Below are 25805 nucleotides of genomic sequence, written 5' to 3'. Positions count from 1 at the left end.
TTGTCATATGCAGGGACAGGAGCTGGACTGGATGATCCTTGTGGGTCCCTTCCAACTCAGGACATTCTGTGATTAATAATGGATCTGTGTGCGGATGGGCCAGGTGCCCAGAGCCTCGTGCACCCAAACCTGTGGGATTCCACCCAGCCTGTGAGATTTGAGGCCCAAATGAAAACTGAAGTTCCTAACTGAACACATTGGCTTTCATAAAACCAAGAGACCCGAAGAGAACTCAAATTAAAACGCTGAAAGTATTCATTGGAGCAATTACAATGCTTAGATGACAAATGACGCTCCCCTCTCCTTCTGTCTCCTGTTTTTCCTTCTAGCACGGGAATTCCTAAAACAAAAAGCGCCCTGGAAATCCAGGTCTGCCTACTCTGCTTTTCCTTGGAAATCAGAAGACAAGTGGCAAAGCAGCCGATTTGAGACATCTGAGAGATCGCGCATGTGAATGGCCTAGTAACCGAGCTGGGAATTCTTCCCTGCCAAAATCCAGTCTGCCTCTATATTTGTACTCGCTTAGCAAAACACGGCCGCAGTTGCCAAGTTCTGGCCTGCTCCACGTGTGAGGTTTGATGTAAATTCTTTAATAGCTGATTTGGGTTGCGGGCTTATGACTATTAAAACACAGCCCAGGGGAGGGAGGCCACGGAGCCACCCAAAGCTTGCCGAGCGTGTCGGGGTTTGGGCTTGGGTGGCAAATTCAAGCTGGTGGATTTGGGTGGGTATCTGCTCAGCGAATGGGGCAGCTCCGGGGTCTCAGGGCAGGTGTCCCAGGCCAGCACTTGGGCTAAACCCAGGCCTAGGCCTAGGCCAGACCCCTTGCTCCTCTCCTGCTTCCCCCACGCGGCAGCAGCTGCTGCTGACCGGGGCTCCCGGGGGCGGGAGGAGGAACATCTGCTCCCACCAAATCCATCCGTGCAGCGTGAACTGCAATAACACGTCTCCACGATACATGCCAAATGCATACGTTAAATAAGGTGCATGATGCCAAACAGCCTCGCAGGGTCCTCACTCCTCACGAGGTGGCTGAGTGCCGTAATGGTAACAGAAATACGAATGCCTTTCACCGGGGGAGCTAGCAGAAATGCTCTTTGTCAGAACCCACACCTACTCCCCCTTCCATTTAAAGCCGACAAAAATTTCCAGGGCCTCAGTGATCCAAAAACGCCTGTAACAAACCCATGAAAGACGGTGCTTCAAAGTCCTGATGTTTCTAAGGCAAAAGGTGAGCCAAAGCAATTCTTCCTTAAACATAAGGGGGAAAAAAGAAGAAAACAGACATAAATCCTTCCCCTCCCTCTCTTTGCGGGTCCCCTTTAAACAGACTGCACCCTTCCCCCTGCAAAAAGGGAAAAACGAAGCTGTTTAAACAAACAACAGATGCTGTCTCTCTCTAACTACATGGTAAGTGCATACTAAAGACATATGTTGTCTTCTACCTTGCCATATGTCCTTCCCACACACATGCTTTGGTTCCAGCTTTGGTGCCGTTTCAGAACAAGAGAGCGAGGGTGCATGGAGGGGTTGTATTCCGGTAAGTTCTCAAAATTCCGCTAAGATTTGTTTAATCAATGACAGATCCTAAAAAGTAAACAGCACAAATAAAGTGCTCCAGGAAACTGAAATTACCCGTAACAATTAAAGAGATTTCTAATTATAGACCGCATCTCTGATGAGATGATGTTGCCGCATAACTGTTGCTCATAAATTTGTTAGAGTATAACATTAGATTTAAATGATCTTCAAGACCATTTATTACACAAGTCTCTCCTTTAATTTATAGTAGCTTGGTGTACTTGACCTAAACAACAAACTCTCGTTTTTCCTTTAGAAAGTACTGAATTCTACTTTGTTCCCCTTGGATTCCAAATATAATGCTCCTTCCCAGATGATAAAGCCATACGCTGTCAAACACGCAGCTTAACTGTACCAGAACTATTAGAGCTGGAAAATCGGGCTTGGCAAACATCAGCAGTTACGCTTTGGCACGGAAAGCTGTTGCTTCTACGCGTACGCTTGGAGGATTAAGAAAAGATCAAGAGGTAAGAGATCACAGCTCTGGCCAGCTGCGAGCACCCAGCGCCAGAACGCCGACACTCCCGTCCTGCCGCTCACCGAGCGGAGCAGCCGCAGCACGACCTGAACGGTATTGAAATAAAAATCATCCAACTGCATTTTCCCTTCCATTCGTTAACACCTTGGGTAGCTCTGAGTAATTGTTTTCTCCCCCGTTCCCTCATTGCGCCTTGGTCAAACCTGCAGTTCACACACAGAGACGGTTCTGAGGTGCTGGGTCCAGAGCATCCTCGGAAATTCTGTGACGACCTCCTGGTATTGCTGGTTCTGCGCTGTAACGTGGTTCCAGCAGCAGGCTGGGATGTGGCTCTAGGAGGCTCCTCTCCAGCAAACGGGATGTTTTTATAGAAAGGATTTAAGAATGTAGCCAGCAAGGTCAAACTCTTACCTCATGTCTGCACTTCACAGGGGAATCACAGAATCCCAGGATGTCAGGGGTTGTAAGGGCCCTGGAAAGCTCATCCAGTGCAATCCCCCCATGGAGCAGGAACACCCAGATGAGGTTACACAGGAAGGTGTCCAGGCGGGTTGGAATGTCTGCACAGAAGGAGACTCCACAACCTCCCTGGGCAGCCTGGGCCAGGCTCTGCCACCCTCACCCCCAACAAGTTTCTTCTCATCTTTCAGTGGAACCTCCTGTGTTCCAGTTTGCACCCATTGCCCCTTGTCCTGCCAATGAAATTTGTCAGGTGTTTCCTTGATCCCCTCTCTTTCCCTCATCACCTCCCACCCTCAGCACCAGCTACCACTGAGAGAGATACGCAGCCTTCAAAAGACAAAAGCAGGTAGAGAATCTTTATATTGCTACTTTGGTTAAGGAGAAAAAAACCCCTACTTCTGTAAGTACACAAATAATTCAATATTTGCACCCAGCAGGACACCAGTCACCCAGGTCTGACCCTTCCAGAAATCAGCACTGCACTGGTTCTCACCTATGAGAATCTCAACACTTTGCCTAAGAGAAATGACACTGCTGTGGTATAATGCCTAATTATGAAAGCATGTGAGCCAGGTAGGACAGACGCGTGAGTAAGTAAAGATACTTTACTGTAACTTCAAGCAACACTTTTTTCTATTCCTAGACCTGGAAGGTTGGGCTTTTGCCTCTAAGGAAATTGCCAGGGAAGAAACAAAAAAACCTAATATATTTTCTCCTACAAATCATAATTCTTTTAAGTCATGCATGAAAGTAACTTCTTAAAAGCTTCAAGGATGGTGTTTTAAGGGAATTTGCATGAAAATCCATTAAAGTTCTAGGGTCACACATCTAGCAGGGTCACGCCAATCCCAGGCCACGCAGACCTGCGCTCCCCACGCAGCCAGGCCCGCTCAGCACACGGGACCAGCCAGACTAGTTTTCTGTTTCACCGTTGGTTTCTAAGTACTTGAGCTCTTTGAAATGCGGTATCTTATCTCTAGTAAAACAATGTCTCCTGAAAGAACAAAGGTCACATCTTCCACTTGTGTAGATGAAACACTTCTCATAAAGCACCTGCTTTGCCGATCCGATCCTCTCTGCATCCCTGCTGCCTGCCAGTGTCCAGGTTTCTCTGCGCTCTGTTTGCCAACACGGATTTCGGAGCAAGCAGCGAAGTCTTAGCCAAAGGTCACGCTTTAAATCAGTGCAAAAGCCATTTGAAAGCCACCCACCAAACTGTATGCCCAGAGGATCATCATTCTTCAGCAGTTAATCAGGAATGCACGTCAACAAATTCGCCAGGGACGACCCTTTCGAGTGGGTCCACAGTTTGCAAGTGGATGAGTAGAAAGATGACACTGGTGGTAACTCAGCGCTTACTCCAGATAGCAAGGTGGCCTCAGGAAACAAAGGTTGTGAGATAAAAAATGAGCTTGGTTGGGTGAATGCAATGCAAATCTTTGTTCAAGGTTTATAGTTGTGCTGCCCCCATCCCTCTGTTTTCCCACCGTTCATTTAGCATTACACTGGTTCATGCTAATTGGGAGTCATCATTACCTTGGAGTCTAACAACAAGAACAAAAGGTAACTCCTGGTTCAACAAAAGACTTGTTGTGTTATATCTTTCCACTCCGTACTTCCACACTGGCTGTGCAGATACGCAAGAGAGGTTATTATTGTTCAGCTGAAACGCGTATAATGATTATCTGTCACCACATTGTGAAAACTGATGTTTCCTCCTTCAGAACACTTAAATACAGGAGTCTTGACTTGCAGACTTGAGCTGAAGCACTCAAAGCTGAGCTGACAAGGTTAAGCATTCATAATCATCAAATGAAAAGTTGTAATTAGTGCTGAGATTTCAGACTTCGACTTGCTGAGCAGGATCTGAGTTAACTCTCTTATTCAGTGATCAGGGGGTAAATAAAGATCATCTATGGCCCTCAATACTTTTGCATGGAGAAGAAAAAAGGAAACAGAACATTGGATTATTAAAAAGAAAAAGAACAGCAGCAAGTTGTTCAGGAGTCCTGATTCTTCCATTAATTTCATGCTCTCTATTGACTGTCTTGAGAAAAAAAAACATGGATTCAAGAAACCAGATGTCTCTGAAGATGAAAGCAGAACTAACAACTCCGCGTAATTTTTCCTGTGCCCTTTAGATCTTCTGAGGGAGAACAGGAGGAGGAAAGCAAGTGGTCAAAATGTAGGACGTCATATTAAAGTCATCCCAAATAGTGACGCTACTGCAGGGAAGTGTAATTGCGACCACAGTAATGCTTCCTGTTGTTAGTTATTAGTTCCTTTTGAAACTCACACAGGTGCCATCTACCCCTGAGAGATGCCAAGGTCTGTCAGCTCTGTCACTTGCTGTCATTCTAGAATCCTGACATGTCTGGTTAGGAATTTGGTGAAGGACTGGGAGATGACTTGAGTCTCCACACAGACCTGTGGCCTCCAGTAGTGTCACAGGTAAGGCATTCTGTCCTTAATTTCAGCAATATTCAGCATATTGATGTCTTTTTTTCTTGAAACCTCTTCAAACAGACCTTATGGTCTTACTTTCAGGAATTAAATCCCCAGAGGAACCATAGAGAGGACGTAAAATTCAGCATCACTTCCAAATTTGGGCCACATCCCACCCAAATGGAAGTTAAGATGGGAACACAGAAAAATCTCATCGGTGCTCAGGCTTTGGTTGACTTGGATCTGGCCCTTGTAAACTAGAAGATATTAATAATCTGCAACCTTGAACAAATATCAAAGATTTTTATCTGAGTGTCTCTTTTAAAAGCACTTTATAAAGAGTTTCCAGGAGGCAGTTTCCACTCCTTGGTGTGCCCCAGCAATATCCAGTCCCCCAATGGCACTGGTGCTTACTGGTGGCTACTGGGTGTGGGTGGCAGCTGGAATGGAGCTTCCTCTGACACATCCAACCGCTCACCAGCGATGGCAAAACAGATGCTCGCGTTTTTATATTTATGCTAAAAAGTTCTTTCAAGTTTTGCCTTCAGTGATAGACTTAAAAACAAAGAAAAAACCGTTTCTTCCTGCTTTAAAAATAACACCAAAAAGCTGAGATTTCTTTTGAAGAGAACAGTGCAGGAATCAGAGGACTGGGGAACAAAGAGTCTAAGTTCCCATCTGAGGGAACCAAAGGAAATTTCTGCTTCCTAGAGCAGCACATCAAACATTTTGTAGGGTCACTCCAGCCATCCTGGAAGCCCTTCACCCTCAACAAGGAATAATATGAATACTAATACAAAGACATCAGTCCTTCCTGTTGATGGCAAAGGATGGACTTTACCAGTCAGGCCCACGCAACTTTTCTGCCAAAGAATAGTAATAGATTGTGTTTGTTCTGTAAAACAATGTATAAAGACAATGACATAGCAGAATAGCAACTGATGGAGATTACACCTTCTTTAAGAGTCCATTTAGAAACATCGGCTTTTCTTTCTAGTGCATTTTATTTGCTATTTACTACCAGCCAGTTGTTACCAATGGAATGAGAATTCTCTTCCTCTCTCCCTGTCATATATATATAAAATATATATGAATATGTACCTATGCACACACAGAGTCATTCAGTGACCAGCACATCCCTTAAATTCTTCAGAAGATCTCCCCGGGGAGGACAGGTGCAAAGGGAGACTCTGGAACACCAGTACTTTATCTCAATTCTGCAAACAATCAATATCAAATCTCAGAAGAAGAAATATTTTGCAGATGAACTGCTAAGACGGGAGCTTTTCCACAGCAGCTATTCGGAGTAGTATCTGAAGACTCAAAGTTATTGAGGAATTCAATGAGAAAACTGGCTGCAACTTCTCCAGGTGTTTCCAGTACACTGAAGCATCAGAAGAAACATCTGGAGAACATCAAAAGCAGCAGATCTGATCATTTTTCCTTAGTTTAAAAATCAAACCAATTTGAGGGTTTTTTTACTACTTCTCAAGAAAGGAAAAAAAAAAAAAAATAGATATTTTGCCTCAAATGCAAGGGGGTTTATTTGTTTTGTTCGTCTTTAAATGAAAGCTTTCTCTGTCTTTGGATGTCACCTTTACTGCAGGAGTGGCGCTCGCTGCAAATTTTTCTCAGGTTAAATTTCAACCCAGTTACTGTAATTGACAAATTTAATTACAAACAACTTCACACACATGTGAGGGAATCATGTATATGGTAGAATAAATATGCAGGATGCATTCCAAATGTGCTGGCTCTGGTCCAGAAGCCAATGACTGAAGCAAATTTGGATTATCCATATGCTTTAAATTAAGCACTTGCTTAAGCGTTTGGTTAATTGAAGCCATAACTTTTTACATTTCTCTCCATGAGGATTTTATAATATTGTCCTGGGATATTAAAAGCTAAATAAAAGATGAAGAGCAGTGATGTTAATACAGTTACACAGGAGTGAGATGGTGAGAACAAAGTCAACTCTATCATTTGACTACATGAACTCTCTATTGCAAAAATCTACAGACTGTGAAAATCTTGACTGATAAGTTTGTATCAAGGATTAAGGAAATTCCTTTTTCGGGATCTTATTGTGGAGCCAAGACACTGAAAGAAGCCTACATTCTAACTCTAACAGCATCCTACAATCTGTGTCTCAAACCAAACTGAGTAAAATATTCATTATTGTTTGCCAGAGAATGTTGTTTTCTGTTACATATGCTTTCTTCTTCTCCTCTTACCTTCCCTTGTGCTTGAGGAGTTCCAGTTCTGTTGGGTGTGTGCACCACGTACGGTGCAGCGCCGCACAACAACGCGGTTCCACTTCAATCCAAATAAGCACTAAGCAAACGTGACTGGAAAAAGACAGCACCCAACCCAAAGTTTCAACGATATTAGAGCTGGAAAAAACCTACTAGATGTCATACAATTCCCTAGAGAGGATCCAACGATTCCCCAGGAGCAACACAGCAAACACACACTTGCCCATGGAAGTAGGCAATGACTGCGAAGATGCAATGAGTACAAAAGGCGTTTCTTTACATATGGGAATATATATGAAAAAAAATTTATATCTTCCACTGTTGCAACTACAGCCAACTCTGGTTTTTCTCCTGATAGCTCCACGTGCTTTCTGGGATGTAAATATAAGAAAAAGTCATGATTCTAATCTAGTCACTTGGCAGAATTTGAGTAGATCTAATTTACTTTATCTTCAAGGAGTTTAAGAGTTTGATGGGCTGATCTGGCTTTGAATGTAGTAGAAGAAAAAGTCTGAAACGGTTTACCCACACAATCACTTTTTAAAGAAATTAATAGCTGTTTCCCTTCTAAAATAATTCAGATCATTCTCGTTCATCTTTGATTTCTCTCCATGTGGAACGGAACCTCTTTGGCACACAATGCGGAGCAGCACGACTGAGAGAACGTATAGGAAACGGAGCCAAAGCAAACAGTCCATGTGCTTACAAGATAAGTGTGGAAAAGGCAAATCCCGAGGACACAATTATCCCTCTGCTTTCCCTCGGCGAGGGGGACACCACGGCCCTTTGTCACGCCGAGGCGTTGCCAATGCCACCTGCCTTTGTACTGGGTATGCCATTGCCCACCAGCCCACGGGAAGCACTTTTCCCAGCTCAAAGCAGCGCTCTGCTGAGCAGGATTAAATCATTCCACATGAATCATCCCTCCAGGCCCTTATTTCGCTCGCGTGTGTTGGAATCGAAGGTTGAGTGAAGTACTCCTCAGAGTAAAATATCATTGACATCAATATGTTTTTTTGCACTCTTTGGATTAATTCTCTACTTCCTTTACTAGTAAATGCCCTTATTTGGAATGGAAAAAAAAAAAAAGATGCCTTAGGTTTCATTTTATTAAAGCAGTCCTAGGAATCTTGATAGTCCAATTTGGTTTATACAAGAAGTTTAGATCCAAATATGCTTTTTGTTAAAGCCTTAAAAGCGTCACTTCCAACAGAACAATAAAATTAAGCACAGATAGAAAAAATCTTTTCTTAACATTTCTTTCTCTTTTCATTTGAAAGCAATTTATTTTAATGTTCCCTGCCAGGCAACAAAGTGCAAACTTTGTAGCAAAGTCAGGGACAGAAAAGAAAGGCATGCCTTTTTCAGCATCAGGGTTCGGGGTTTTTTAAAGGATATCAGCATGAGCTTTACTCATAGTTGCTTTTTCTACTCCTAGGATTTCCTGTTTGCTCTCCCGGAGGTTGTCAGAGCGTCCCCATCCCCAGGGAACAACAACAAAATAGAGTAATTGGATGTGGCACTGCCGCTCTTTGAATTTATCCCAGCTTGTCAGTGCTGGCTACCGTGTCCCCTCGTTAATTCCATCACACTGGCCGGTAGCCACCGGTTTGACAAGCCCTGTCTGAGGAGAAATCCCTGTTGGTCGCTGGGTGGCCGGCCCCTTCTTCCTTGCTCTCGGGCAGCTCTCCTGCAATCGGCTGGATTCCCCACCCACGGATCCAAGGTGAGAAAAGGAACGTGTGTGGGACCTGAGCCCACGTACCAGTTTGCATCATCAGCTCTGCACAGGGAAAGGGTGCAAATGGAACTCCTTGTAGCCAGTAAATAGCATAGAACCCAAAGTGATCATGAAGCCAAGAGTTACTATGGCAAGGTGGTGAGCACACAGCCATGAGAAAGAAGACCTTGCCCCAAAAGTTCAGCACCATCCACGCTAATTCCCAATATGTCATTGATCGCTGCATAACAAAATACTTCAAAAATTACCATTGGAAGAGAGAGAATTAGATCTGAAGAAAATAGCCAATCTGACATTATAGCTCAGGGCTATCAGATTGTAAAGAGTGTTAACGTCTGCTTGCCCAAACACTTCTGGAACAGTCCTGGTTCACAGTCTCACACAAAAAGCCAGAAGCAGGATGGCCTGAACACGTCACCTGTCCCATCCACAGGGCAGGACACCCGTCCAGGGCAGCAACACCCTGCGGCTGCACTCTGAACCGAACCTTCACATCCCTACCAATTACAACTGAGAAAGCCCATATCGACCATCTGAATAGTAATAATAATTTTGACGTATACACATATAAATATGAACATGTTAAATAATAAGGATGAGTAACTTAAGGATAGTATTATAGGCACATGAGTATTCTTTTATAAAAGCAAGTTTTAAATTCACTCTGTAAAAAAAATTCTGAGTTATCATTGTAAGAAAGAGGCACAAACCTCACCCAGAGATTCAAATTATAAGACTGTTTTCTATGTTTATTAAGCTAACACTATCAATTCAAATAATATTTGAGCGCGTGTGGTTAATTCACGTGTTCTCTTGGTTCTTTAACTGAACAATACACTCATCTTTAATTTGCAACCTAAATGACAGCCCTGGTCACATCTCCAGGAGAAACTGGAATTCAGTGATGGGAGAAACAGTGATCCCCGTGTGTGCCATCAAACACCTAAAAAGCAACGAGCTGCAAAAGGGCTACAGTCACTTGGAAACAGAAACTTGAGGGAGGAGCTTTTCTCATCCCCAAAATCTCTCTTGTTAGCACCTTTCTCTGTTTTTGAACCTGTAGGAAATATTGTATTCATAAAACAGGTGATGTCCCTTTACTTTTCCCTTTGTATTTTATCTTTCTCTAAAACTGTCACCTTGAACGTGTGTATATAATACCCCAATGTCAGCACATTCCCGTCCAGCTGAGATTGCCCGTGATCTCAGGATAAGCCCTTCAATGGGAACCATGCGCCCCAGGTTGTCCAGAGCAGTCTGACACCCTGCCAGCCATCGAGCCTGCAAAGCTTCTTCAGAGCCCAGGAAAAACCTGCAAGCCATTTTCCTAACCTGGCGAGCCAGGTCAGTGAGACAATAAAAGAAAAATATCAAAGAAACTAACATATATAGCTTTTGACATCCAGTGCCATAAAAGTAAAATACTTTAAAACTTGGCATCATAGAGAAGTTAGCTAATTAGAGTGGCGCCATTCATGACGATATAATTAACTGTATGTCTGCGTTTCTATTCTAAACTCCTATTTTCAGAGGTTTATGATACAGCTTTAAAGATTTGCTCTGGCCAGAAAGCTGGCACGCCAAACCTCACCCTGGAAGCAATTTTTTTCCCGCCAAAAATGAAGAAGAAAAACGTGCTGGCTTTTTTAAAAAAGCTTATAATGAGGTCATAGAAATAACCACGCAGAAATAATGCCTTTTATGCAAAGACTTCGGGATTTAAAAAACCAAATTTCATCTTACATTGTGCGATGTAATGATAAAAACCCCTCCCCGCTACTCACTTCTGGAAATGCTACAGTGCTGCACACAGTCTAGGTGAGGGATACATCCAAAAATTGCACCTTTCTAACAAGGATGCACTGTTTGAACAACAGCACTTAAAGCAGCCTGACACCACCTTATTCTTAATGGGCTCCCCCTTTTTCTCTCCTGTCTTTCTCCTTTGACGCTCCCAAAAAGTTGATCTTATGTGAATGGAATGGAGGTCCCTTTCCTGCATTTCGCAAGCTTCGAAGCGATCCCTGACGGAAAAGAAGACAACGTGCAGAGGAGGGGAGTTATCAGAGGCAGAACTGACACACGGCGCTCGGGTCTGTTTGCAGAACAAGTTTTCAGGGCCAGCGGTCACCGGGACGGTCCCAGCAGGCACAGGGATTAGCGCATCTGCAACGGGTCGGTTCCCTGGTCACCCGAGTCTGGTCACCCAGTGACTCTTCCTCTCGACACGTTATCTCCCTGGATAACCACACTGGAGCTGAGCTGTTACGGTAACACAAGTCCAGAGAGATACTGAGAAATTCTACTGCCTGCTCAGAGGTGAATAATCAGAGCTTTCATCATACTTAAAGAAAACATGAGTGGCCAAACATTTCTCAGCGAGATTTGCAAAACAGAGTTATAGCCAAGGAATAAAATACTCTAAACATCTGCTCTTTTCTCTGCTTCACAGTACTTACTCAAAACACCTACTTGAAATGTAAATTGGTTTTGTTTATTTCTATACACTTCCACCAGAATCCCTTAGGCCAAAAACTGGTCTCGTATGGGAAATCCTAATGACCAATATCACAGAATCCCAGGATGTCAGGAGTTGGAAGGGCCCTGGAAAGCTCATCCAGTGCAATCCCCCCATGGAGCAGGAACACCCAGATGAGGTTACACAGGAAGGTGTCCAGGCGGGTTGGAATGTCTGCACAGAAGGAGACTCCACAACCCCCCTGGGCAGCCTGGGCCAGGCTCTGCCACCCTCACCCCCAACAAGTTGCTTCTCATCTTTCAGTGGAACCTCCTGTGTTCCAGTTTGCACCCATTGCCCCTTGTCCTGTCACTGGTTGTCACCAGAAGAGCCTGGCTCCATCCTCCTGACACTCCCCCTTTCCATCTTGATCCCCAGCAATGAGTCCCCCCTCAGTCTCCTCTTGTCCAGCTCCAGAGCCCCAGCTCCCTCAGCCTTTCCTCACACGGGAGATGCTCCACTCCCTGCAGCATCTTGGTGGCTGCGCTGGACTCTCTGCAGCAGTTCCCTGTCCTGCTGGAACTGAGGGGCCACAGCTGGACACAAGATTCCAGGTGTGGTCTCCCCAGGGCAGAGCAGAGGGGCAGGAGAACCTCTCTGACCTACTGACCACCCCCTTCTAACCCACCCCAGGATGCTGGAGCAAGCAGGTTCTTTCCCCTGTTGCCACACTGGGATGTTTCACTCTTTCTACTCTGCCGCTTTCCATCAGCCTGGACAAGAGACTGTTGGTGCCTTTGACCCTCTCAGAACCCATTCTGCAGATTTGGGTTGAGCCAATGTCTGTGGAAATCAAAAACAGGAGTTTTCATTGACTTACCAGTCAGTCTGACAGGCACTGTGTGATCCTTCCAATGGTACACAAAAATGTAACTTTCTCCCTTTCCCTATGGAGTAGGCCATTTTTCCCTCAAACTTGTATCTTTTTGGACATTGTTATTAATCCAAAACCATACAAAGAAACATTTTGTTCCCTTTGCAACAAAACAGTTAATCACTATTTTTTTTCTCTTCGTGCTTTCTCCCCACATACCGTAACCTCACTATGGACAGTGTCTCCACAACCTTTGTCTGCATAATTGCATTACACAGCTATAACTCTCCTTCCCAGCAAATACCGTTTGAATACTTTCCAGATGAAAAATGGTGCTGGTTCTTTCCAGGAGGCCAAACAACGTTTTCAAAATGCCAGATGCACATTCTGTCCTAACTCCAGCAGCCTCTCTACTGTGGCTCTCTGCTCTGTATCTTGAGAAAAAGAAAACAAGCAGAAAGGCATCTCTATAGCAGTGAAACACAGAAAACACGAGAAGTCTGGAAGTAATGCCACGTGTATTTCATCCTTGCCTAGGAAAGTTAGGGAGTCAATCATAAAAAATAATTAACATGATATCTTACTGTTTATAGTAACTGTATAATACAGTTGAGAGCACGTTCCTGAGCACAAACCACACTCAGACATTTGGAAATGTAGTTATTGTGGCTAGAGCCCAGGTACCTGGTGACAACACTGGTGACGGAGTTGTTTGAATCCATAAACACACGAGCGCAGCCAACAGCTCCGAGCGCTCCGGGGACTCTGGCCAAGGGAGAGACGCTTTCCTTCCCTTGCTGGCGAGGTTATGGGGGGAACATCACACAAACCCTCTATTTGGATGTGAATCATGACGATTTCTGAGCACATCAAGGGGGCCCACACTACAGCGTTTCTCACTAAGATCACACACCCTTATTGAGTCTCCATTGAAGTGAATGTGCTGGGTACAGGCTGAAATCAAACGTGAAGGACTGAAAACGGTCACTGCAAACCCACCTCGGTGTTACACAACTACCACCCCCGACTGCTCTCCTGCCAGGGGACGCCAAGAATGAAGATGATAAAGTATTTAGACCCTGTTCTTCTATTAAACAATTCATAGCTGGAGTAGCTCCTCTGAAGCCAATTCTATTTATTTTAGTGTAAACGGGATCAGAATGTGACTTCAGAAAGTTACCTGTGCAGTGCAGCAAAGACCAAAGTCAGACCAACTTCAGTACGCATCAAGCTTCACAGAAGGATCATCACTTCACAGAATCACAGAATCCCAGGATGTCAGGGGTTGGAAGGGCCCTGGAAAGCTCATCCAGTGCAATCCCCCCATGGAGCAGGAACACCCAGATGAGGTTACACAGGAAGGTGTCCAGGCGGGTTGGAATGTCTGCACAGAAGGAGACTCCACAACCTCCCTGGGCAGCCTGGGCCAGGCTCTGCCACCCTCACCCCCAACAAGTTTCTTCTCACACTTAAGTGGAACCTCCTGTGTTCCAGTTTGCACCCATTGCCCCTTGTCCTGTCCCTGGTTGTCACCAGAAGAGCCTGGCTCCATCCTCCTGACACTCCCCCTTTCCATATTGATCCCCAGGAATGAGTCCCCCCTCAGTGTCCTCTTGTCCAGCTCCAGAGCCCCAGCTCCCTCAGCCTTTCCTCACACGGGAGATGCTCCACTCCCTGCAGCATCTTGGTGGCTGCGCTGGACTCTCTGCAGCAGTTCCCTGTCCTGCTGGAACTGAGGGGCCACAGCTGGACACAATATTCCAGGTGTGGTCTCCCCAGGGCAGAGCAGAGGGGCAGGAGTCAGTCCCTGTGAATTACCTGGCCATATACTAGTTTTCTGGCATTAATGCAAACACATAGCAAGGCAATGAAAAGCAGCCAACAGTAAAAATCCATAGGAAAGATAACCATCTCCTTCTTTGTCTCAATTATTTTTCCTCCGCTGTGATTTTATCTTTGCTGTCTGTTACTTTTACAAAAAACATTTTGTAAACTATCTATTATAAAACTGGGCAGACGAAAGGATGTTTATATAAACCGTATTTCGATGCCCACATGAGTTTGAGATCTAATTCCAAATGCAACCAAACTACTGATAATTATATTTGAAACACACAGGGTTTAAACAGGAATGTTTTCACAATGCATTTTCATCTGAAAATGCCAGTTCATGAAAAATTCAAAAGCTTAAAGAAAAACTCCATTCAAACAAAGAGCAAAAATGGAACAGAGGTATTGAAATTAAAAAAAACCCAAACCACACACATATATGCAAAGGAGAATGTTCCCTTTTTCATTCAGATTTTCAAAAAAGTAGATTAAACTGAATTTATAACATTGAAAGTCTTAAAATAAAACTGGAATGTCTCAATAGGCTGAGTCCAAATTTCTAGGAGATCTTACATGTGAATAATATTTAGATTGGCTTTTATCCTGGCTCCAGAGAAAGATTAAATCTCAAAAACGCTCCTGAGTTGGGGTAATCACGGCATGTCCGGCACTATCGCCACCAGCACCGCTCCGCACCTGAAATGCTTTCCAAATCACCAAACAAGAGCTGGAACATTTGGGCTGAATGTTCAAATTTCTTTCTTAAAGCAACCAGTATGATTTAAGTGAGAAGATATTTGCATTTTTTATTTTTATTTTTTTTTTTACAAACCTAAAGCTGCATTTTAATTTAAAATATTTCAATTTACAATATCATTGATGTAGCCTTAATCTAGAACTTCCATCCTTTCGTTATGCCTCAAAAACTTCATTAATTGCAATAGTTAACAGTATCTAATGGATAGATTAAGCTTAGCAAAGTATTTTAATTTTTGAGTGAGATTTTCTTTCAAAGCTACTACAGACACTAAATCAACAACATGAAGTATTTTTCCATTTATGTGCTTCATTCCACATGAGATTTTATGATGAAATATCAGAATTGGTATTTGATGGAATATCAAAGATACTTCATTTCTGATGGCAGATTTGAAAACTGTTCCATTCTGAGCAATTCTTCATTGTTGCAAGCCCTGTCAAAAGAGTCACTTACTCGCCGTGGGTGTAAAACAGGCTGGTTTTCCCTCAGAAGGGATGTGCGCAGTCCCTGTTGGGCAGTGCGGCCCCAGCCCCGCTCCGTTCAGGAGCTGTCACTGTGTCTCCATGGGGAAGGCAATAATTAGGTTTGTTTCTGAGCCGTTACTTCCATCTCCCACGGAAAGAAATAAGGAAATAAATTCCCTATTTCTTTCAAACACAGTGGCTTGGCGTTACCTGAAGGCATCACCTTCTCACGCTTTAATTTCACTGCTCCCCTGTTTGATTTACACAACACCAGTTAAAATGACAACCTGTCAGCACCATTGCTGGTGGCCCTACGGCCAATGTCCCCAGTCCTGCCTGCCAGGACCGGCCATGCCTTAGTGCTTTTGGCACAGGGACAGAATCATAGAACCGCAGAATCATTTTAGTTGGAAGAGACCCTCAAGATCACTGAGTCCAACCACAACCCAGCCCTGGCACTGCCCCATGTCCTGAGAACCTCATGTCCGTCTGTCCAACCCTCCAGGGATGGTGACTCCAGCACTGCCCTGGGCAGCCTGTTCCAATGCCCCACAGCCCTTTGGGGGAGAAATTGCTCCCAAAATCCCATCTGACCCTCCCCTGGTGCAAACTAGTTCCTGTTCCGTTTGCAGCTGCATGTCGTGATGGGTCCTGTTCTGCAGGGACCTACTGATCCCTCCTGTCATGTCCCCCCACCTGAGTAGGGCAGGAACCACTGCAGCTGCTCCCACCATGTCCAGCTTGCTGGCCCCTCTCTGGTGGGTATCGGATATGGAAACCATCGCCTGACACTAACAGGTGTGTGCAAAGTTGGGGAAGGTTTGGAGGGGAAGGTGCATGAGGAGCGGCTGAGCCCCTGGGTTTGCTCAGCTGGAGCAGAGCAGACTGAGCGCAGAGCTCATGGGCTGCAGGTTCCTCAGCAGGAGCAGGAGGGGCAGGGTGAGCTCTGCTCTGTGACAGTGACAGAGCCCAGGGAACGGCAGCAGATGTGCCAGGGAGGGGCAGTGGGACATGAGGAAAAGGTTCTTCCCCCAGAGGTGCTGGACACTGAACAGGCTCCCCAGGGAGGGGTCACGGCCCAACATGACAGTGTTCAAGGAGAGACTGGACAACGTGCTCAGACACACGGGGTGACCTGTGGGGTGTCCTGTGCAGGGACAGCAGTTGGACTCGATGTCCCTTGTGGGTCCTTCCAGCTCAGGATATTCTGTGATTCTAAGATCCTGTCATCTTGCCATCTGCTTAAGGCCTGTTCAGGTATGCAGTCGAGGTGCAGGCTGCAGCAGCAAACATTAGGAGCCCAAATTCGCTGTTTCCCCAGAGAACACAGATGCACACCCAGAGAGACAATGCTGAGCACCAACACCTGAGGAACAGAGCAGGGTCACTTCACAAGGGAGCACCACGAGCCCTGTCCCTCGGCCTCTTTGTGGTGGTTACACTGCAGTGTCACTCTCAGAAACAAATGATGGACTAAAATTATGGGCATTTAAGCTTATAATCAGTGTTAGATAGTTGCATAATTCTGGGCCAAGAGTACACAAGTTAGCTTTCTTCACACCATTACAAACACAAAATCTTTTAAGAATACTTTTGTCCTGCCATTTAATTTTAATTTTAGCCACGAGTACCAGAGACATACTCCACAAAAACCATACTCCACTCTGAAAAGCGACAGCTGAGCTCCCAAATCAACATTTAAGCCATTTAGAAATTAAAATTGATTTAAGGACCATGGCGTTTAGAGAGTTATTGAGGTGCTGTTCTTGTTTCATACTACTTCAGCATCATGGCTAAGCTCATGGATCTAGTCAGTTCAGTAGAAATCAGTATTATGATGCCAGTACTAAGAAAAGGTAAAATGAATAACAGGGACCATGATTTAGAGACAGCACACATCAATTTTAAAATACCATCTTTTGACTTATGAGCATTCCTGCTGTGAGCGTGTGAGAAAGAGCTTCTTTAATGTATTTCTAGATGAGTTAAAGTATCACCCAATACAGCAGCAGGAGAATGAGCCACAGAAAACGCAAAACTGATTATTTGCCCTGAAAGGAGAGGGCTGAGCCTCCCCAGCCGTACACACCGCTGGCAGGGGGGGAATCTGCCCCTTGGCTTTGCTTTCTGCTCACACGAGGCAAATCTGCCTTACCTCTCCATCATCTTCTTCACAGCCATGGCCGAGATAGATTATATGATCATGGAAAAGAAGGGATGAACGGATTTATTCCCTGGCTGAGCTGGGCATACTACCAGATTCACATTATAATACGACTGTAGGAACGAGAAAGCACCATGCTTGCTTCTTCAAGTCACAAATCACTTCTAGCACTTACAGTTCCACCAGTACTGCTGACGCTAAATTTTCATCCAGAGAAACTCTATAAAACATACTCACAATGACACACAACTAAGCCAATAAGGTTTTGTAAGAATTATTCAGATAATCTGCTGATTTGAGCGGCTGCAATAGGAAGCGTTCACTTCTTGGAACTGCCCACCAGCATTCTACAACAGCTTTTCTATATGGTTTGGAATATTGTAACTGAGTCCAAATTGTTGCCACCCATGGCAAACTTTGTGCTGCACCCCAGCATTCCTCATTCAGTAGTGCTTGTAATGAATATGTTTGTCAGTATCTGACATTCAGCTCAGTATATACAGTACTGCTGAGGATCCAACACATTTTGTAAATTAAAGATGCCCCACAAATGCACAAGTAGCTCAGAACAACAAAACAGACACAAGGGGAAAAAAATATGTGTTATATGTAGCTTTTTTAATTGCCCTTCTTAAATATTTTTAAAAGCGTTGCCCGAACGAGCCTCTTTTCAACCCTCCCCTCCAAACTGCATGCTAACAAAAGGATTCTGATCACCTGCAATTTTTAATCAGAAGATTGAAAGTGCAGCAAACAAAACCCAGCTGTGTCCTACCTTGTTCTGAGGAATGTGTTCCCTAGTTAAAGACAACTTTTATCAGACACACACTTAGAGTTTATCAGGGACAACTAATAGTCAAACGTTAGACTCCGCTTTGTTTGTAAGTGTTCGTAAAGGGCAGAGGAAGAGAAAATAGCAGTTTAATAAAATTATACCATGAGTTCTATGGATGCAAAGCTGGAATGAAGTCAGCAGAGATGTCCTGACCGCGCGGCAGCAGAAACCCCTGGCGGCACATCTGCCAGGTGGAGACGGCATCACCCCAACAGCTTTGCCAACCACCGATGTGCCAAGTCCTTTAAACTAAAAAGGCTTGTGCGTGATGCTAATCACTCACCCTCTGCCAGTTCACATGTTTATCCTTCTAGGAAATACTTTGATCTATACTGGCACTTGAAATATAGCAGCCAGTGTTACTAGACTGGAAATGAACAAACAGGAGCTTGTGTGAATCGCCAAATGGCACAGCAAAATGCAGGATGCACCTTACCAAGTGTTGCTTAGCAACCAGAAAGGGCCATGCACTCCATTTTACTGTTTTGGTTTGAAATAGAAAATAAATGGCCTTGCAGTTGTTTGAAATACACGGAGAGCTAGAATATAATACTGCTCTGGAGAAATCTATTTGTGAGGAGTGTGTGTCGTGGGAGACAGCGACTCTGAACTCAGCATTCAATAGGTAAGTGAAGGAGAAACTGCCTTTCAGATATTTTGCCTTAAAATGTAAATGTAATAGTGGTTTAAGTTCAGCGCATGTATTCTGCTATTCAACCAGGATTTAAAACAACTGTTTATTTTTACCTTTCATCTTCAAATGTTATGGGTTTTTTTTCAAAGACGACCATTCGCTCATCCTCGATTTGCATGCAAGGAAATGGAAGTTTAGAGCAGTTGGTGATTTACCCATTGAAGCTGCCCAACTGTGAACAGATCCCAGGCACCCTGACTCCAAGCAATCTGCAAAAGCCTCCTGCACACCATGGCCTCCTCCCTCCCCTCCACACAGCTCCCCCCGCCTGGCAGCTGGGCTTTAACACGCACATAGAAATCACTGCCTCGCATTACTTCATGTTACTACAGGAAAAATACAGGTGTCTGAAAACTTTAAGCCTCCCATGCCTCAAAGCGGTTACTGTCTTTATTTTCCAAGATGAGAAACTGAGGCAGGGATTAAAATTATTCTTGAAAATCACATGGGAAGTCTACTGAGGTTTGAGAGCAGCATGAGGACTTCTGACATTTATCTTAGTAGTACAGTCTTCTCCTCTTCCACCAGTATCCTTATTATACAGTATCCTTATTCTACAAGCATCTAAAGCGGGTATGAGCACTCACTAGATATCGCTCAGGCCATAAAACCCCCTCGCAAACACCAGCTGTGTTTGAGCTCCCAGCCCAGGTGATGGGGGCTCTAAAGCCTCGTGCCTCACACAGGAGCCTGGCCTAACTCAGTGGGGGCTGAGCAAGCAGGGCCCAGGCCCAGGCCAGGCCTAACTCAGTGGGGGCCGAGCGAGCAGGGCCCAGGCTCAGGCTGGACCTAACTTGGTGGGGGTTGAGCAAGTGGAGCCCAGGCCCAAACCCAGGCCAGGCTTAACTCAGCAGGGGCTGAGCAAGCAGAGCCCAAGCCCAGGCTGGGCTCAGAGGAGCACAAAGGCTCAACTGCTGCTCTTAATCCGTGTAACGTCGTATAAGCTCCAGCCAACAGCCCTCCACACAACACTGCGCGCGCCCGCTCAAAACGGTGTTTCCCATCATCGCATTGTTTGCTCGGAAGGGACCCGAGATCCGGACCAAGCTCAACAAGATCTGTGTCATTCTGGTTAGCGCTGTTTTTCAAGCACACCCCTCCGGTGAACAGAAGCCCTCTGAATCCACGACCAGACTTTCAGGGCCAGATAACTGACTGTTTCGCTCGCTTTCAAGTTGTATCGCAGTAGACACACACAGTATCCTGGATACTGGGCAGATTTAAAAGTGGGAAGAAAAGGTTCCAGCACACTGGCTTTAAAAGGGAGAACAAAGTAAGTGAGGATCAGAGGGAGGAAGGCGATGGCTCTGACACTAAGACAATTAATCACTGCCAGATGTGAAGGGTCACCCAGCGCTGCATGCTGGGAGGAGCAGCGGGGGTTCTTGGACAGGGAATAGAGGGAAAAAATAACCTGTCATGTCAGTGAACCAGTCAGGGTTTAGGGTTCCTGTCGTTTAACTATTAGTGTGCTCTTAATAATAAAATGACAATGCATTGCAGAAGAAGGGGAGGAAGATAGGGGAGTCGGCAGAAAAGAGGGAGTGACAGCTTAATAATCTCTGTCTGTCAAAAGCACTAAAAATACCATCCCAAATGCAATGTTCTTACTTTTGTAATGAACGCGCCAGGGTTCCTGTTTGATTAATAGAACACTTGTTGACTGACAAGGACAAATGTGCACATGGTTTGAACGCAGCGCTGTGCATAAATAATTTAAATTGTACTATGGCCAGAGCTCAGCTTGCACCGGGGCTTCTATGATAAACCCCTGTGTTTCAGCACTTCATAACTTGGCCTTAAAAGAAACCTCGAGCCTAAAGTTGGACGGAGAAGGCTGGTTGGTTTCTTTGAAGTATTAAAAAGAAATCAATACCCTTTGGAAATCCCAGACCTTTGTTAGGGCAGCGATGGTGGTGTCTCTATTTGCTCTAGTTGGACGTCTCTCATGTTACAGCAAAAAGCAGATGGCTTTACACTGAATAACGCAAACAAATTTGTATTCATGGCTCTTCCCACTCTTCCCCACTAACAGCAACACTAAGGGCAGCAATACACACCCCCAAAGTGGCCAAATTCTTCCTTTGAACTTCAGAAACCCTTTGCAAAGGGAAGAGTTGGCAGCATTCAGAAAATGCACGATTAGCTGCAAATATTTCCTGCGTTCCTTTGGGAGATGATTTTAGTTTAGTTAAGCTGCTAGCTCTTCAAAATCAACCCCATCCACAGAAAAAATGGGATTTTACCTCAAAAAACATCATTTTCCACTGAAACTGACCCACCTTTCTGTTCTTAAAGCAATGTGTTAAATAGTAAAATACTTATCACTTCACTATTTCACACCCCTGGGGCCCACACACCAGCCTAATGGAGGGAACAAACAATTAGAACATCTGTAGATACGCTCAGTATTTCAGATTAGACCTACCTTCAAAGTGTCTATCAATCCTTTACAGGTGTGATACATGTCAATTCAGTTATATTAGTCAGAATTTACTTCTCTGAATATTTTACCCACCTGACGTAAGCACGCAAACACTTGAAACAAAGTGTAAAGTGTTGCTGTTTTGCCATTTTTTTTCTGCCCAAATCAGAATACTTCTCTAAATCATTATCCAGGGCTTCTTTGCCCTCTTCTATATTAGACACTATTAAGAACTAGATAGGCAGTCCTCAAAATGTGAGTAACCACTTTCAACTGTATTATGTCTCCTGCAATCACAGTAAGGAACTACTGTTTATTCATTTCATTGACTCACTAATTGGAGTCTCAAGTTGTTCTTGCAAATCTCCATAAATTAGACAAGTCTTTGTAGCAACCTCTACATTGTAGTCAAGTTGTATAAGGAAAAGGGATGCACAGGAGCAACTTACACAACTTCTTGAAATTAATACAGTCAAGACTCGTCATTCCTCTTCTTAGCATTGCAACTAAATGACCTAAGGCAGGATTTGGCCAGTGGTAAAACAGAAATAAGTCTTCCTCAGTGCTGCTGATCACAGATATTCCAGTATTAATGGGCATCGCAGTACTCACAGAGCTATTACAGAACGTTTCAGCAGAGAGGAGCGACTCACATCATACAACACAGCAAACACATCGCTCCTAATAAAAGCTGCTAAGGTAGCGCTCTACAGAAGGCAGGCATTGTTTTACACGGCCATCTCTGCAGCAATAATATCTGGTTATCCAACCTCCATCGACTTTAATGGAATACTTGGAGTGATGTGCTAACTTACCAACATTGCTTCATGTCTTATTTATATTTATATTAATATATCATAGCAGATACAGTGCACCTGCTGCACCTTCTATTTACACAGCACAAAAACAAGTCCAGAAACTTGCTTCTTCAACTCTGTCTCACTGTTTAGTCTCCTCTTACCTTTTCTTCTTGCAGTTCAGTGATGGCAGAAACATAACGGGTGGTTGGTGCTGCTGCTCCCCGGTGGCCCAGGGTGCTGGGTGTCTCCATGCTCCATGGGTGCTTTACAGTGCACTGAGGTTCCACATCCTTTGAGGCTCACAGGAGCCGCCTGAAGCATTGACGCACCATCTACGAAAAACAGAAACACAACCAAAAAGAACTGGTTACAAAAGTACAAGGCACGTTCCTGCAGCATCTTCAAGGAATCCCAGAATGTCAGGGGTTGGAAGGGTCCTGGAAAGCTCATCCAGTGCAATCCCCCCATGGAGCAGGAACACCCAGATGAGGTTACACAGGAAGGTGTCCAGGCGGGTTGGAATGTCTGCACAGAAGGAGACTCCACAACCTCCCTGGGCAGCCTGGGCCAGGCTCTGCCACCCTCACCCCCAACAAGTTGCTTCTCATCTTTCAGTGGAACCTCCTGTGTTCCAGTTTGCACCCATTGCCCCTTGTCCTGTCCCTGGTTGTCACCCAGAAGAGCCTGGCTCCATCCTCCTGACACTCCCCCTTTCCATACTGATCCGCAGGAATGAGTCCCCGCTCAGTGTCCTCTTGTCCAGCTCCAGAGCCCCAGCTCCCTCAGCCTTTCCTCACACGGGAGATGCTCCACTCCCTCCAGCATCTTGGTGGCTGCGCTGGACTCTCTCCAGCAGTTCCCTGTCCTGCTGGAACTGAGGGGCCACAACTGGACACAATATTCCAGGTGTGGTCTCCCCAGGGCAGAGCAGAGGGGCAGGAGAACCTCTCTGACCTACTGACCACCCCCTTCTAACCCACCCCAGGTACCATTGGCTTCCTGGCCACAAGGGCCCAGTGCTGGCTCATGGTCATCCTCCTGTCCTCTTCAACAAGGAGTTGTACCTTTGTGGGACTGTTTGATGAACTACATTCAAGAGACCAAAATATTTAAAAATTTAAAAAAGCTGTATATATGACAAACACCTCTTGGGTATTTAATTTATCCCAAGAATTTTCAGCTTGTAATGGAAGTGAGAATAACTGAAGGCTACTAGACACACACATCACATTGCGACAGCCCCATGCAACCCAGATATGATGTTCCACCTACTTGGACTCTATTAGCCACTTCGTCATCTTAAGACATCTGGCAAACAACCAATATATTTTTTCTCTGTATGTTCTCATGGATATAGCAGATTGGACTAGACTGAAAGCAAAACGTGCGCATTATAGAGACGCATGCAACAGTCTGTGTAATTACCCACGAGGTATGTTAGGAGGGCATTTCCGTACAAAAACCTTTGGCTCCACGGGACTTTCACACATACTTGAGTTTGTTCCATACTCCATATTATTCCCCTTACAATATACAGCTGAACAATCCGCTGGAGCGGCCGTACAATTACACATGTTTTTCCCACATGTGCCTACCAAAAACATCAGAGCCTCCATGTAGCTTTCTTCTTTAAAGTAAATAGCAAGGAAAACACTGTTTTATTCCTCTCCAAAACTTCAGTCCCAGTAGGGAAAAACCAGCCTCAGTGCATGTGAAATATATGGGCAACAAGACAGTACAAAATATGTCACTTAAGCTATCAAGCAAACACAACCAGCCTGGCTAGCATCAAGTTTGAATTGTAGTTAAATACATTTCTATTACATGTATTCACTTTGGACAATGCCAAATAAAAGCTCCCAGATTTTATTTTTAAGTTAAAGCTTATCTTTAGAAATACGTTAGCAATCAGATGCTACTGTAGGCTGAACAAGTCCTGGTTTTCATTTGTGACAGTGTATAAAGTGAATCTATATTCATTTTAAGAACTTCCTTCTTATTGCTACAGGAAAACTGACTGATGATATAATGCACATTCAAAATAAGCCTTTTTTCAAATGGTGTGAAAGGTTTAAAAAGTGCTGTGAACAAACCACACCATTTCTCTTTCAAATGCATTAAAGACTTTTTTTTTAATTACACAAATAGGCAGATATCATTTTACCGACAGAAGTATTAATTGTCAACTCTGCTCACTTTTTGCAGGTTATATTCTCAAAATGACACTATTACGTTGATTACTCAGCTAAAAAACACACCAGTGGGCTGTTTATATGAAGAACATTTCATTAACCCAGTGGGGTCTCGGATGAATGAAGCGGCCGATTTTTTCTTTGTGCATTGTAGTACAACACACACCAAAAATATCAATGGAATTTAACCTCCAGCTTAAACTAGAGTTAGGTGGCTGCCAGGATCAGACCTACCTTTTAAACCCAGCCAGATGGGCTGTTTTCTTGACAGCGTTTCAGCAGAACAACACACATGCAGACAATTAGGCTGGTTTAGATGCTGGCCAAGCGCAGAGAAGAGCTGGAAACACGTTCCGTAGTGGTTCTCATTAGCGACCGTCTGATGAAGAGGGTCTGATGGGTGAGTGGCTGGTTCGGGGGGGCCCTTTCATCTCGGGGACCCGGCTGAACGCACCCCAAACTCCACCAGCAGGACTGAGGTGCTGCCAGCGCAGCCTCAGCTACAACACGGGGTGGTTTTCATGGTGCACAAACAGTGCGGAACTTACGGGGCAGCACAACAGTGGCCTGGGGGCAAATAGAAACCAACAACAATAATTAATAATAATAATAATAATAATAATAATAATAATAATAATAATAATAATAATAAATCTAAGCCCCAGCGCAATCTGATAACACTTTAATCCATTCCAATTCTGTAGTACAATCTCTGGAAACACAGCCACACCTGCACATCAGTGAAAGCAACTGTCGTCCCCAGCGTCGGGAGGGATTTGCATTGGAAGTACAGTTGACTTCAGCAGTTTGCGTTGAATTAATTGATACCCTGCTATTTTTCAAAAGACTCCAACAAAAGGAGAGCTCGATGTGCGTTAGTCTGCATGTTCTCTAACATCCGCGTGGTAATCAGATAAAACGCAGCCATGTTAATAACCCAGTCCAAAAGGAAGCATTAAACGCACAAATACAGCATGTGTCTGCCATGACCTGACACGTTGATTTCCTCAGACTTTTCACATGCTGCCTTGAGTTTTGCTGCTAAGCCAGGATTTCTCACAGCCAAGGAGGCAAACCCCATCCTAATATCCCATTTCCGTGCAGTTTTTCTAAACCACAAACCAGCACAATTGATAGAGGAGAATATACACGATGACGTACACGATGACGTGTTTTCTCAAAGGGAATGTTTTCTGGAGAATCCATCACTCTGCTGACATCTTTTTTAACCTCTGTGCTTTAAGCGCTTCACTACAAGTGGGTCTATCCACAGGCATTGCTAGAGCCCACTCTTGCCAGCGCGAGACCAGCACGGCGTGGTTTTGTACAGATAAGACACCTCAGATC

At 44.6% G+C, this 25805-nt stretch overlaps 1 protein-coding gene across 1 annotated transcript in view; it reads right to left on the bottom strand.

Annotated features, from left to right (window-relative positions):
- NKD1 (NKD inhibitor of WNT signaling pathway 1) overlaps positions 1 to 25805 on the bottom strand; it is a 268072-nt gene that overhangs the window by 142744 nt on the left and 99523 nt on the right. The window contains exon 4 of the mRNA XM_082062625.1: positions 22428 to 22598. The gene's annotated coding sequence lies outside the window, so the exon portion shown is untranslated. The remainder of the gene's footprint in view (positions 1 to 22427; positions 22599 to 25805) is intronic.

Source organism: Streptopelia decaocto, assembly GCF_964273445.1.
Source record: "Streptopelia decaocto genome assembly, chromosome: 11".
Taxonomy (NCBI): Eukaryota; Metazoa; Chordata; class Aves; order Columbiformes; family Columbidae; genus Streptopelia; species Streptopelia decaocto.
Note: the sequence above shows the minus strand (reverse complement) of the source record. Positions and strands in the feature narration are given on the sequence as shown.